Source organism: Rhipicephalus sanguineus, chromosome 8 (genome assembly GCF_013339695.2).
Source record: "Rhipicephalus sanguineus isolate Rsan-2018 chromosome 8, BIME_Rsan_1.4, whole genome shotgun sequence".
Taxonomy (NCBI): Eukaryota; Metazoa; Arthropoda; class Arachnida; order Ixodida; family Ixodidae; genus Rhipicephalus; species Rhipicephalus sanguineus.
Window position 1 is genome coordinate 23,199,271 of NC_051183.1, and position 11,529 is coordinate 23,210,799.

Consider the following 11,529-nt stretch of genomic DNA (forward strand, 5'->3'; position numbering starts at 1 on the left):
TGTTAGCTGAACTGAACAAATATTCGTGAAAGGCAAACTGCATTTCGCTCCCGACGAACTGGACGATCGTGCTTTGAGGTCAGTTCGCGGACATCTAAAAGCCGCATACAAGAACGTGTTGACAGAGAAAACATCCATAAACATTGCAAGCGCAGATAATTTGAAGCAGATAGGGTTACACACTTTAAACTTAGCGGCTAACGCAGTATAGATTCAACTTACGTTCGTATGATGCGGTGCAGAAGACGCGCTCTTGGGAAATAAGATGACACGTGATTTTCGTTAGTTGACCAATGACGGACCCAGAAATCTTGTGGACAGAAGGGGTGAGCATGGTAACTGAATAAGAGAAATGAGAAAGGAATGACGTCATGAATGGGATCATGCGCACTGACAGTGCTGTGAATTGAAATCAAAGGTCAGTCTTCCTTCGCAAATCGCACAAGTGTCCTCGCTGCCGTGTGCACCAATGCAGAGGTGCTGTTTCATAATCGTCTGCACAGGCAAGTGCATTATTATACCTAGGCCCCAATACCTTACATGTTATACTGTCTTGGTAAGTGAACTAGTGAAATGTTTTATTGGACGAGTTCGATCATGGCTTCAGAAGAAAAGAAGAAGAAGCTTAACTGACTTAAACGAGCACTGATATAAAATATATGCCTGTCAATATTTCTGCATCCGCGAGTAGTCATCGAACCCCTATAGTAGCGATTTGCAACACAAAGTGCAACGGAGGGATGAATAACTATCTGTTATATTAATTATTATGTCCAGTATGGAGCCAGATTGAAAACGGGTGGCAAGCCCGCCAACTTGTAGTGCTGGCAGCGCTGCCTCGCGGTCACCGCCAGACCGCACCCCATCTGATCACGTGACCACAGAAAGAAGTGACGTAAGGTTCAGCCGACATTTCCTCTGCTAGGTGCACACGTGCAGTCATGTCGTTGTCGCCAGCATAGCCGTCGTCGCCGTCAACCGCGCCGACAAGTGATGACGACAACATTCTGGAACGGGGAATCGCGACGTCGGATATCATTTTCGCTTCGACCCTTTGCAAAAGAGCGATTCAGAAAAGGACGCCGTTTCAAGCAGCGACGAGGAGGTGCGTAGGAATGCGCGCTTGGGCCAGGGCAGTACCCAGGAATCTTTTTCGGGGGGTGTTCTTGTGTAGAACGGCTAACTTTGGCAACTGGTGGTCGCTGTGAAGGCGTGAAAGTATTTTAGTGTCACCCGAAAAGTTGAAGCATGAAAACATTTCAGGGGGGTTTCAGAACACCCTCAACCGCCGCTTAGTTACGGCCCTGGCTTGGGCCATGCTCGCTAATATGACTCAGTTAGCTATATAAGAAAATTTTAGCGCGTACGGCATTCTGGTATACGCAAAGGGTTTCGAAATATCGGGTGACCGGGCGAGGACATCAACATATTGTGACGCTTTCGAAGACCGCAATGATAGATACGTGCGTTGCTTTGTTTGTACCGAGCGTCCATGACCAAAACAAAACAAAACAAAAAATTGGAGCAACTACACACCAGTAGTTCGAATACTAAGGAAGTGGCGGAGCTGGTGGCCTTGCCCTCCTCTTTTCCTTCCTCCTCACCACCACTTCTCTTTCCCACCACTTGCTATACTATACTATATACAAGACAGCTCCACTGACGTGAAACCTGAGGTGGCGCGAAGCACTGGTGTTTCCCATAAAGACACGTCAATAGCAATGAGAGGACCATATCGCAAACAGCGTCCATCGCAGAAACAGCTTTTCCTGAGCCAACGCGCCGTCTTATTTGCCAATCGGAGAAGCGCACTTGGCGTTGTCTCTCGCGGGCAAGCGCTCGTTCTCGCGAGCTTTTCCTGAGCGAACGCGCCGTCTTATTTGCCGCTTGCATTAGCGCGGCGGGCGCCGACAGGAGACACCGTGACGGGCTACGACGACAAGAGACGCCGACAGCCCGAGCGCTTAAGGTCTTTCGCACCTAAAATGTTTAATAAGGCCACGCGTTCGAAATTATGCCACTGCCGCGAATGTACACTGACAGAGAAGTAGAATACGTTAGGTTTCAACAATAACGATTCTCATAAGCTTGGGTCGCGATAAGCAGATCATCATAAGCATCATCACAAGCAGAAGTTGAAGAGGATGAAGCGAGCGCATACCGGTTTATGATGACGACAATTCCTGTTAGCACTACCCGAGGCAGCGGAAAGCTTAAAGAGCTCCGCTCTTAAAAAAAAATCTGCGTGCTTCGCTGCGTGCTTCGCTGCAAATGTCGTCTAAAGACGATAGAAGAAGCGCTGCGTGACATAGGGACGCCATCTGGCAATACGTCGGGAAACATGAGTGCTGTGTTGCGGGCTGGTAGTTCCGGCGCAGCAACAGGAGAAGACCGGCGGTGACCAACGCGACCGGCGGGGACGCCAGTCAGCCCGAACACGCGGTTTGGCGCGAAGCGCTGAAGCAGAAGAAACGTCTGCACTCAACGAGTACTCTCCACACACTCTTTTATGTAAATGTCACCTGGGTAAAACAGGAATGCCAGAGCGGCGCCCCATGGCATTCGTACAGTGCAATACAGAACCGAAACCGAAACACAACAATGAGCTCATGCAGAGGGCACGGAGGAAGGCAAGTTTCAGCGAAGTCGCATTTTCAGCGCAGCTTAAGAAACTAGGGTCTTTAGAATTACGTATGTATTCATTTTCTATTAAAGGAACACACCACCTAATACTTACCTAGTGATGTTGCGCCTCAGATATACGTAATGCTTGCTTTTTGATCGACAATGTACACAGGTATGAACCTAGTCAGCCGTTCAAGATGGCTGGTCCTTGGGCAAGTGGTTCAACTTTGGCCGAGTGGCTGAATCGAGGGACGTGCCGACAAACAGAAAGACAGACAGACAGACCAAAATTTCTCCGTTTAAGTATCCCAAGGAAGACTTTCGTCTTTAAAACTTAGAGGACGCTTGAGCATCGCCTTCAAGAGTAGAACGCGATAGCGTTATCGGGCCCCGTGCACATCGCCTTCAACCGTGTCGCAAGTAACGGAAGCTTTGCGCCGGTAACATTGGCCGTTTCAAACTATCCTAGAATGTCTACTGGATATACAGTTGCCAAGTGTCCACTACGCCATAATTCTTCCTTTCGCAATTTGGCGAAGTACCCACTACGCGTCGGCAAGGTGCCGCTGCACACTTTGGATTGGGTGGGCATCTCTAAACACCCATTCGTTGCGCCATTCCTTTGTTTCGACACCTGGTGCTATGATATGATTCTGCCACGTTATTACATGCGTTAAGGAGACTCCACCCACTATATGACATTCTTGGTGTGATTTTTTACAAAGCATGTTTCAAGTGCTGACGTGGCCCCGTGATAAAACACCAGCCGGCCACGCAGAAGGCCCGGGTTCGATTCTCACCAGGACCAAGCATTCGTATTATTTATTTATATGCATCTATCTCAAATTTTCGCTCACGGACAACGCCGATTTTTTTTTTCACAACCAACGATGCTGACACCGACACCGGAATTTCTGCGAAACGAGCTCTTTAACGCTGTCGCGTTAAAATTGGGCTCGACCCTAACCCTTGACTTAGGTTCCTGATAAGAGTCGTTCGTGTTCTCTGGTGTATTCTTTGTGTTAACTTCGTGTTTGGTCGCACTGCTGAAGTAGACCTCGAAGGCCACGCAGAAAGAAGGACGTGGTTGAGATCTATTCCGCCAGGTGCCGCATCCATCTCAGCTGCGAATAAGAAAATCGTCTGTTCTTTCCATGAACTCATGCAACTAAATTTTATTAATTATGCTGACAGTTATTTCCTCCTTATCATATGTAAACCTATGCTCTGATATCCTACGTATTCCATATAACTCTTAACTTGAACCTAAACTATCAATTCCGTACCAATTTTGTTTTTTACAAGAATTTTCGTGGATACTCAGAAAACCGGAAGTGAGTGCTTGACCGAAAATGCTTAGAAGAGAAACAAGAGTGTCACTCGTTGCTCGTGCCGCCACAAAAATTCAGTGTTTTTATAGTTAGGCCTTTGTTCGTTGTGACTCACCTTTTTCGTCTGCAGCGCTGTAATTTCAAGTATGGATTGTCGACGCGCCGATTGTACCGTTGGTTTTTAGGAAAATCACCCTTAAGGACTTTAAAAGGGTGTAAATTTGAGCTTGTTGGCTTGGCTTCATAGCAGGGAACAGCGCAGAAACACGAGACAAGAGAGGTGACAGGAGAGGTGTCCTGTCACCTCTCTTGTCTCGTGTTTCTGCGCTGTTCCCTGCTATGAACCCTTAAGGACGTCAATATTAGGACTATAAAGGTTACTGTTCTTTCATCGATGTTATACACAAGGTATGGGTTTGCCTTGCTCGGCATCAAACAGTTTTTAAAAGCAAATCTTCTAAAGCTGGCAGTAATAGGTCCGTTAACAAAAAAACCCCTGCTACGCCGTTGTCATAGCAACCACCACAGCTGCGCGCCACCTGTGCTAAAGATAGACAAGCAGCCGCCAAGCCGAGGAAAAGCCGCCGCCGAGCCGTGGCCATTGCAACCGCCTCAATTTCTTACACCGTCGCTAAGGGACAGCGATTTCTACACATTCGGAGTGGCAAGCTTCGCGCGTATTACGGATCCGCCCGTAGCCGTCTCTTGGCTGCCGCTGCTTCGGCTAAGCAAGCTGGACCCAATCGCCGCCGGCGTTGTGGTTTCCGTGCTGCAGCGCGACGGGCTGAGGACCAACCAGCTTCGCTCTGCCAAGCTTTGTGCAGCTTAAGGTAAACTTCCCACACTATTTTTTTTCTATGCTGCCACCGTATGCTGCCACATCCATCGGACGTAGACGTTCCATGATTTTACATGAAATATTACCTGCACAGTATTCAGATGCTCTATTTTTAAACTACTTAGTTCAGTTTCTTATCACGCATATACTGGATCAAGGCGCTTGTGGCCCTGTAGTATATAGAAGCTTTCTAATACCGTAGTGTATATGCCGTAATAAGATACGCCGTTTGGAAAAATATTACGTCTATATGTTGAACTGAAGAGCCTTTACTGCTCCGAAATGTATTACGCTGCTTTGAACTAGCCAAGCTGCTCTGAAACCAGCATTTCTTTTTCAGACCCTCTTTAAGTATTTCGGCATAATGAAAATAAATATTGACTGTTTGGTCGATTCCCACCTGTAAGCAAGGAACCTTTTCAAGAACTGTTTAGACTTTTTCCATAGAAACGATGCGGGAGAAATACGCAAACATATGTACAAAAGAAGTGGGCGAGTGGAGTGACGTTCTTTGAACTAAAGCTTTATCAGAAGCGCAATGTAATAATATACACAACAACAAAGCAAAAGCTAAAGGCAGCATTACCAAATATTAATTGCGATTCTCCAATATCGATTAGAGAAATGGATTACAGAAACATCCTAAAAGAGTACTTCTTCTGGTTTCAACGATTCAGTCACATTGCGTGTGCTGTGATGAGTGTTTCCGGCGATAGCAGCGACCAGCTCCGTCGTGAATTTGTCTGATGCGGCAGCATTTAACCGCTTCGCTTCGATCTCCTTCCAACCATCACTATCTGCCCGAGTTGCTCTTTGAGCAGAGTAGATGCCATAACCATAGGTCGACAAACTCACTCATGAGTCGACTCACTCAGACTCACTCAGACTCAGATCGGGACGCGAGTTCGGGTGAGTAATATTTTGGTGAGTTTGAGTCCGAGTGAGTCCGCTTGAAGAAAATTTTACTGAGTCTGAGTCCGAGTGAGTCCAGCTGAGGAAAATATTGGTGAGGGTGAGTCCGAGTGAGTCCTAAGCGCAAATTATATTTCTTGGGTGAGTCCGAGTGAACTCCACCTTTTGTGGCCGACTTATGGTCCTACCTACTCATTTTCATCATTACTATCAGCCTTATATTGGCTTACGTTTATACTCAAGTCTATTCACACATACCTCAGCACACTAGCATTCATGCGCCTCCTCAGTATTTATTGATCAGAGGCGTGAGTTAGGGTAAGGGGTGCCATGGCCTCCCCAGCAAACGGTTTCATGGGAAGTTCTTGATAAAAAATCACGTGTGACTCGCGTTTTTCATTAAAATGTCCTTACTGAATTGATATATAATAATGATGACATATGATATATGATGATAACTCGTATTTGAAGGTACAAGATCAAAAGGTGTATCGTAGAGCACCAATTATGTGAGATATTGGCGTTAAATAGGATTGCAAACATGATCGAAAAAGCTAATTTCACGCCAACGAACTCATGAGTCGACTCACTCAGGCTCACTCAGACTCAGGTGAAGCCTTGAGTCTGAGTCTGAGTGAGTCCGGTTGAGAAAAAGTTTAATGAGCCTGAGTCCGAGTGAGTCCGGTTGAAGAAAATTTTGGTGAGTCTGAGTCCGAGTGAGCCCTCAGAGCAAAATCTATTTGTTGAGTGAGTTTGAGTGAGCTCCAAATTTTTTGCCGACCTATGGCTATAACAAATAATAATACATTCATTGTTGTTGCTTGTTCGGATAACGCCATTTATTGAGCTCATTCCGATTGGTTGAAAGGTGCGAAAACCATACTTCTTGTATGGTATCGATATTTACAATGTTTCCGTTTGTGTTACAAATGAAATGCGAAATCTGGCAACCGGTGTGTTTTGCCTTTACCCACGTGCCGAGTAAAAAAACCGAATGCGTAGTATATAAGACAAGTATGATGTTTTAACAAACAAGTGACATGTCGCGCACATAGCGGCACCAGTGACTGATAGTGCTGATATGTCCGTGCTCGGTGTTTCTAACTCCTTGCCTATCTTTACTCTTGGATCGTTTAGAGGTGGCCTACAACACTCTTGCATCATGGTCGGAAAACGCTGCCGATCGGTAATCGCGGCTCCTGGGAACAGGCGAGCCAAATATAATAGCGCAGCACGCGCCCTCGAATTTACAATTCATTGTAAAAATCAGCTTGAACTCGCTCCCTCTTCTCTCTACAAATGATAACATATACAAAATATACTGCGCCATATACCCTAAATTTACGGCTGTCGGCTGATTTGGGCATCGTGAGCTGCATAGTTACTTGGTCGCCGCGGGATGCCGCCACGTGCCCGCCGCGAGTGCACTCGCGATCACACTGAAAGTAAGCCGTGCTTTCGAAGAAAATATAAGTGCTCCAGGTCATGGCGTACGTTGACGAAAAGACGCATCTTCTTGCCCCATTTTCATCCCCTCCCTGCGTAGCTTTCAGCGCGCTCGCTGTTACGAAAGCAGATATAAAGCGCTTAAAAGCGTGCGCCAAATCATTGTAACTCTGGTCGTACGGGAAGGATTCTAAAAATGTTTGTGGGAGTCGATTCGTAAGGCGATAAGCTATTTCAATGAAGCCATTTAAACGATTACTTGGAAAAGTGTTCCTGGACCCCTTTAACATACCCGTCCTTAGTTGTCCCTTGTCGCATACCAGATTTTTCTTTTTAAAGTACGCATCGCTGTGCTTCGCTCCCCCTCTGTTTCTCTCTCTGCAAGATGAGTGCATTTTGAACAACCTGTTACTTTGTTTTCGTTAGTGTAAGATTTCGCAATAAAAAAGAAACTTGGCTGATCCCCCTTTCATAGGAATCGGTATAACACGAAAATCAAACATGTCTTCGCAGGGGTAGTTGAGAGTTTAATGTGGATTTTTTCGCCACAAGGGCGAAGGAATGAATGCTATAGCAACAAATTGTAATGTCACGCGAAGAACGGCAAGCAGCTCGAAACTTGCAGTGCGCTCTAAAGCAGAAAGGACGCACGAAAAGAACATACATAGGACGAGCGCGAACTAACAACTGTCACAATTGTTACTTCTTTGCGTGTGAGCAGCGCGCTCTTTTCGGAAACGCGGCTGCTGCAGCGAGCGAAGTGACCTTCGTTCTCTCTGTAACGTCGACGGAAACTTGCGGTGAAAGGACGAGACGTACAAACCGCCCCCATCACGAGCACAAGAGACACCCTCTGTGGAAACGCGCTCGCATCGCGGCGCGAGGGGCGACGACCTTTAAAGCGCGCCCTGCGCACTCCTCGCGCCATCTCGCTAGTGATGACAAGAACTCGCTGAAGCCACCGAGCTCTGAGTACAGCGAACGGTAAATGGTGTATATAAATACCTTGCCGTTAGCAAGCTGAAGAACGTACGTTCTGTGGCCTGATCGTTTCGCGCCGCGCGCTGCGGAGCGAGCGGTTGTAGGTTCGACTCCCGGCAACGGAACTCTTCTAGTTTTGTTTCTTTGCCATCTGTTACTGTATATTTTACAACGTCATATCTGTGACGAAAATACGTCAGTGCAGCCGTGGTGGACCCCGAGATAAAACACTTTCGTGTTAAAAACTTTGCTTGAACGCTAACACATTCTCATAAAGGTGCAACACACCATTTCCTTTGATTGTTTGTTTCTTTGTTTGTTTGTTTCGATATGGGTCATTCCATGCCACTGTCCCAGTCGGGGCGCTCGACAAAAATCAATTCCAGTGAAAACATCTGAGAAAATTACACACATATAGGCATTACTTCTACAGTATTTTCGCGAAATATTTTGAGCGGCAAAAATTTTTCGGGCACGTGAGCGCCATTTGAACTTCTCGATATGGTCGAAAACCGAGTACGAAAGAAAAATTCGCTATAAATTGACCGTTTCATGCATTCATTCGAAACTTGCTTTTTTATGTTTTTAGAGCATCGCGCTTTCATTATAGGACAGTTGCTTAGAGCAGCTTTATATTTTTCACTCCTTGGCGCGTAGGTAAAATTGAGTAAATTGCAGCGCTTTGGGGAATTTTTTTACAAAGGGCGATTGTAGACCAAATGCATCAATTATTTTTATTGAACTCTCCGTAAAACGTACTATCTCCTAAAATTTTTATTTTGTCTGTGTGCGGTGCAGGGGCTCTAAAATAAAACCCTAAACTTGGAAAAAACGCTACATTGGCCTATGTTCAGACGTCTGTAGTACCCTAAGGTGGTCCAAGAAAAAATAAGCAGAAAAGCGCATACGATTGAGAATCATAACACCTTTGTCCACAGAAAGTGTAATCGAAGTTGTTTTAGTTTTAGTCAAGAAAAATTTTTTTGAAGTTTAGTCCCACCATTGCATTAGTTCGCTATGGGGGCAGTACAAACCGACTGAATTTACTTAACAAAAAAAGAAGAGGTAGTGTATTCGTAGCACATCGTTTCCAGCTCCTTTTGTTAGTACTTTATAATGTATATTACATAACAAGGAGGTGATAAACAGCGGTAAAAATGTAACAGTACCATTGGCCTAGATGCCGAAATTCCCCAATTATGAATGGCGTTACTTATTGCATTGTTTACGCGCACCGGATACGGCGGCGGCGGCGCCGGACAACTACGCGACAAAAATAGGCTGTTGTGATCTCATAACAGCTGTACAGTTGAAACCCGCAATAACGAAATCGGCGGGGAAAGCACAAAATTTCGCTCTTGCAGGAATTTCGTTGGCGCGACAATGCGGCAGAAAAGACATGGAATTTACAAAAAGGCATTTTATTTCCAAACGTCAGTGTGTTTGCTTTGGCGGGCCTTACCATGCAGCAATTTCGTGCCTCTCCATCGGGAATCTCGTTTGCCACGGCACAAAGTTCGCCCCATGCACTGCTCAGTGACGGCGGCACAGCGCTGTCACCACCAGTACCGTCATCAAGTGCGCCTGCAGGCGAACCTTCTTCCGGCTCCGCTGGATCAGCGCGGATCAGCGCAGAGTCGTGGACAGCGAGCTGCACGGAATGCCCAATTCTTCGGCGATGTCCATTTTTTCCCTGCCCTTTTCCACCTCACTGATGATTGCAGCCTTATCTTCCAGCGTGGTGAACTTCCGCTTTTTCGTGGGAGACGGCATCTTCGCAGGCAGCGAAATCGGACCAAGCAATCGCAACACACAGTTCACGTTGCACCAAGCGACCAAGTAAACGCTCCACAAATGGCTCCACACACGCAACCATGTGCGCGCAAAGCCGACAAAGCCAAGCACAAAGCCAAGCCAACGAACGAAACTATATGAGGAATGTGGATTTGGCTACGTAGTGCACGATAACGAGCACGTGTTTCGGCAAGCCATCATCATCATTATTGTCGCCAGCTTTATGTTTTTTTTTTTTTTAAAAACAATGATGGCGGCTGCTTCTCAAGTGTGCTGTAGCGATAGTTTGGCACAATTTGAGTGTAGTATGAATGCATTTCAGCAGTTTTCGAATGTAGTTAATGTTGACAGAGTAGATTATTTGCGCGGTCGTGTTTCAAAAATTTCGTTAATGAGGGACTGCGGTATGAATATCTTTCGTAGTCGCGAGTTACGAAATGCATTGACTCCTATGGGCGTTCGCCGGTGCTCCGAAAATATTTCGTTGCGGTCAGAATTTCGTTCCCTCGGGATTTCGTTATCGCGGGTTTCGACTGTATAACAATGCATGTTACCAGACAGACAAATTCTACTTTATCCAAAATCTCCTGCCTGCAACCATCCAAATAAGGATGTAAAAATAGCTTGGCATATCCCGTCCATAGTGTCGCGGACGACGGACGGAATACGTGAATGCGCGGCGCATTGTCACATCATGTGCTGTTCATTGCGGAATACTCAGATGAACTCCGTTTGGATCCGCTATAAAAGTACGTTCACGCCTCCTTTCTCCGGTTTACATGAATTTTGAGAAAACGTATTTTGGCGCCAATTGATTCTCAGAGCCGCATGCAATGAGCAACGCGATTCATTATTAGAGAATTTCGGCATCTAAGGCAATGGTATTGTTATATTTTTACCTCTATTTATCATGTCATTGATATGTAATATATATTATAAAGCACTAACAAAAGGAGCTATGTGCTACGAATATACTACCTCTTTTTTTATGCAGCAAATTCAGTCGGTTTGTACTGCCCCCATAGCAAAATAATGCAATGGTGGGACTAAACTTCAAAAAAATATTTCTTGACTAAAACAAAAACTACTTCGATTAAACTTTCTGTGAACAAAGGTGTTACGATTCTCAATCGTATGCGCTTTTCTGCCTATTTTTTCTTGGACCACCTTAGGGTGCTACAGACGTCTGAACATAGGCCAATGTAGCGTTTTTTCCAAGTTCAGGGTTTTATTTTAGAGCATGTGCGCCGCGCACAGGCAAAACAAAAATTTTAGGATATAGTACGTTTTATGGAGAGTTTTATAAAAATAATTGATGTATTTGGTCTACAATCGCCTTTTGTAAAAAAATTCCCGAAAACGCTGCAATTTACTCAATTTTACCTACGCGCCAAGGAGTGAAAAATATAAAGCTACTCTAAGCAACTGTCCTATAATGAAAGCGCGATGCTCTAAAAACCCCAAAAAGCAAGTTTCGAATGAATGCGTCAAACGGCCCATTTATAGCGAATTTTTCTTTCGTACCTGGTTTTCCACCATATCGAGAATTTCAAATGGTGCTCACGTGCCCGAAAAGTTTTTACCGCTCAGAATATTTTGGGA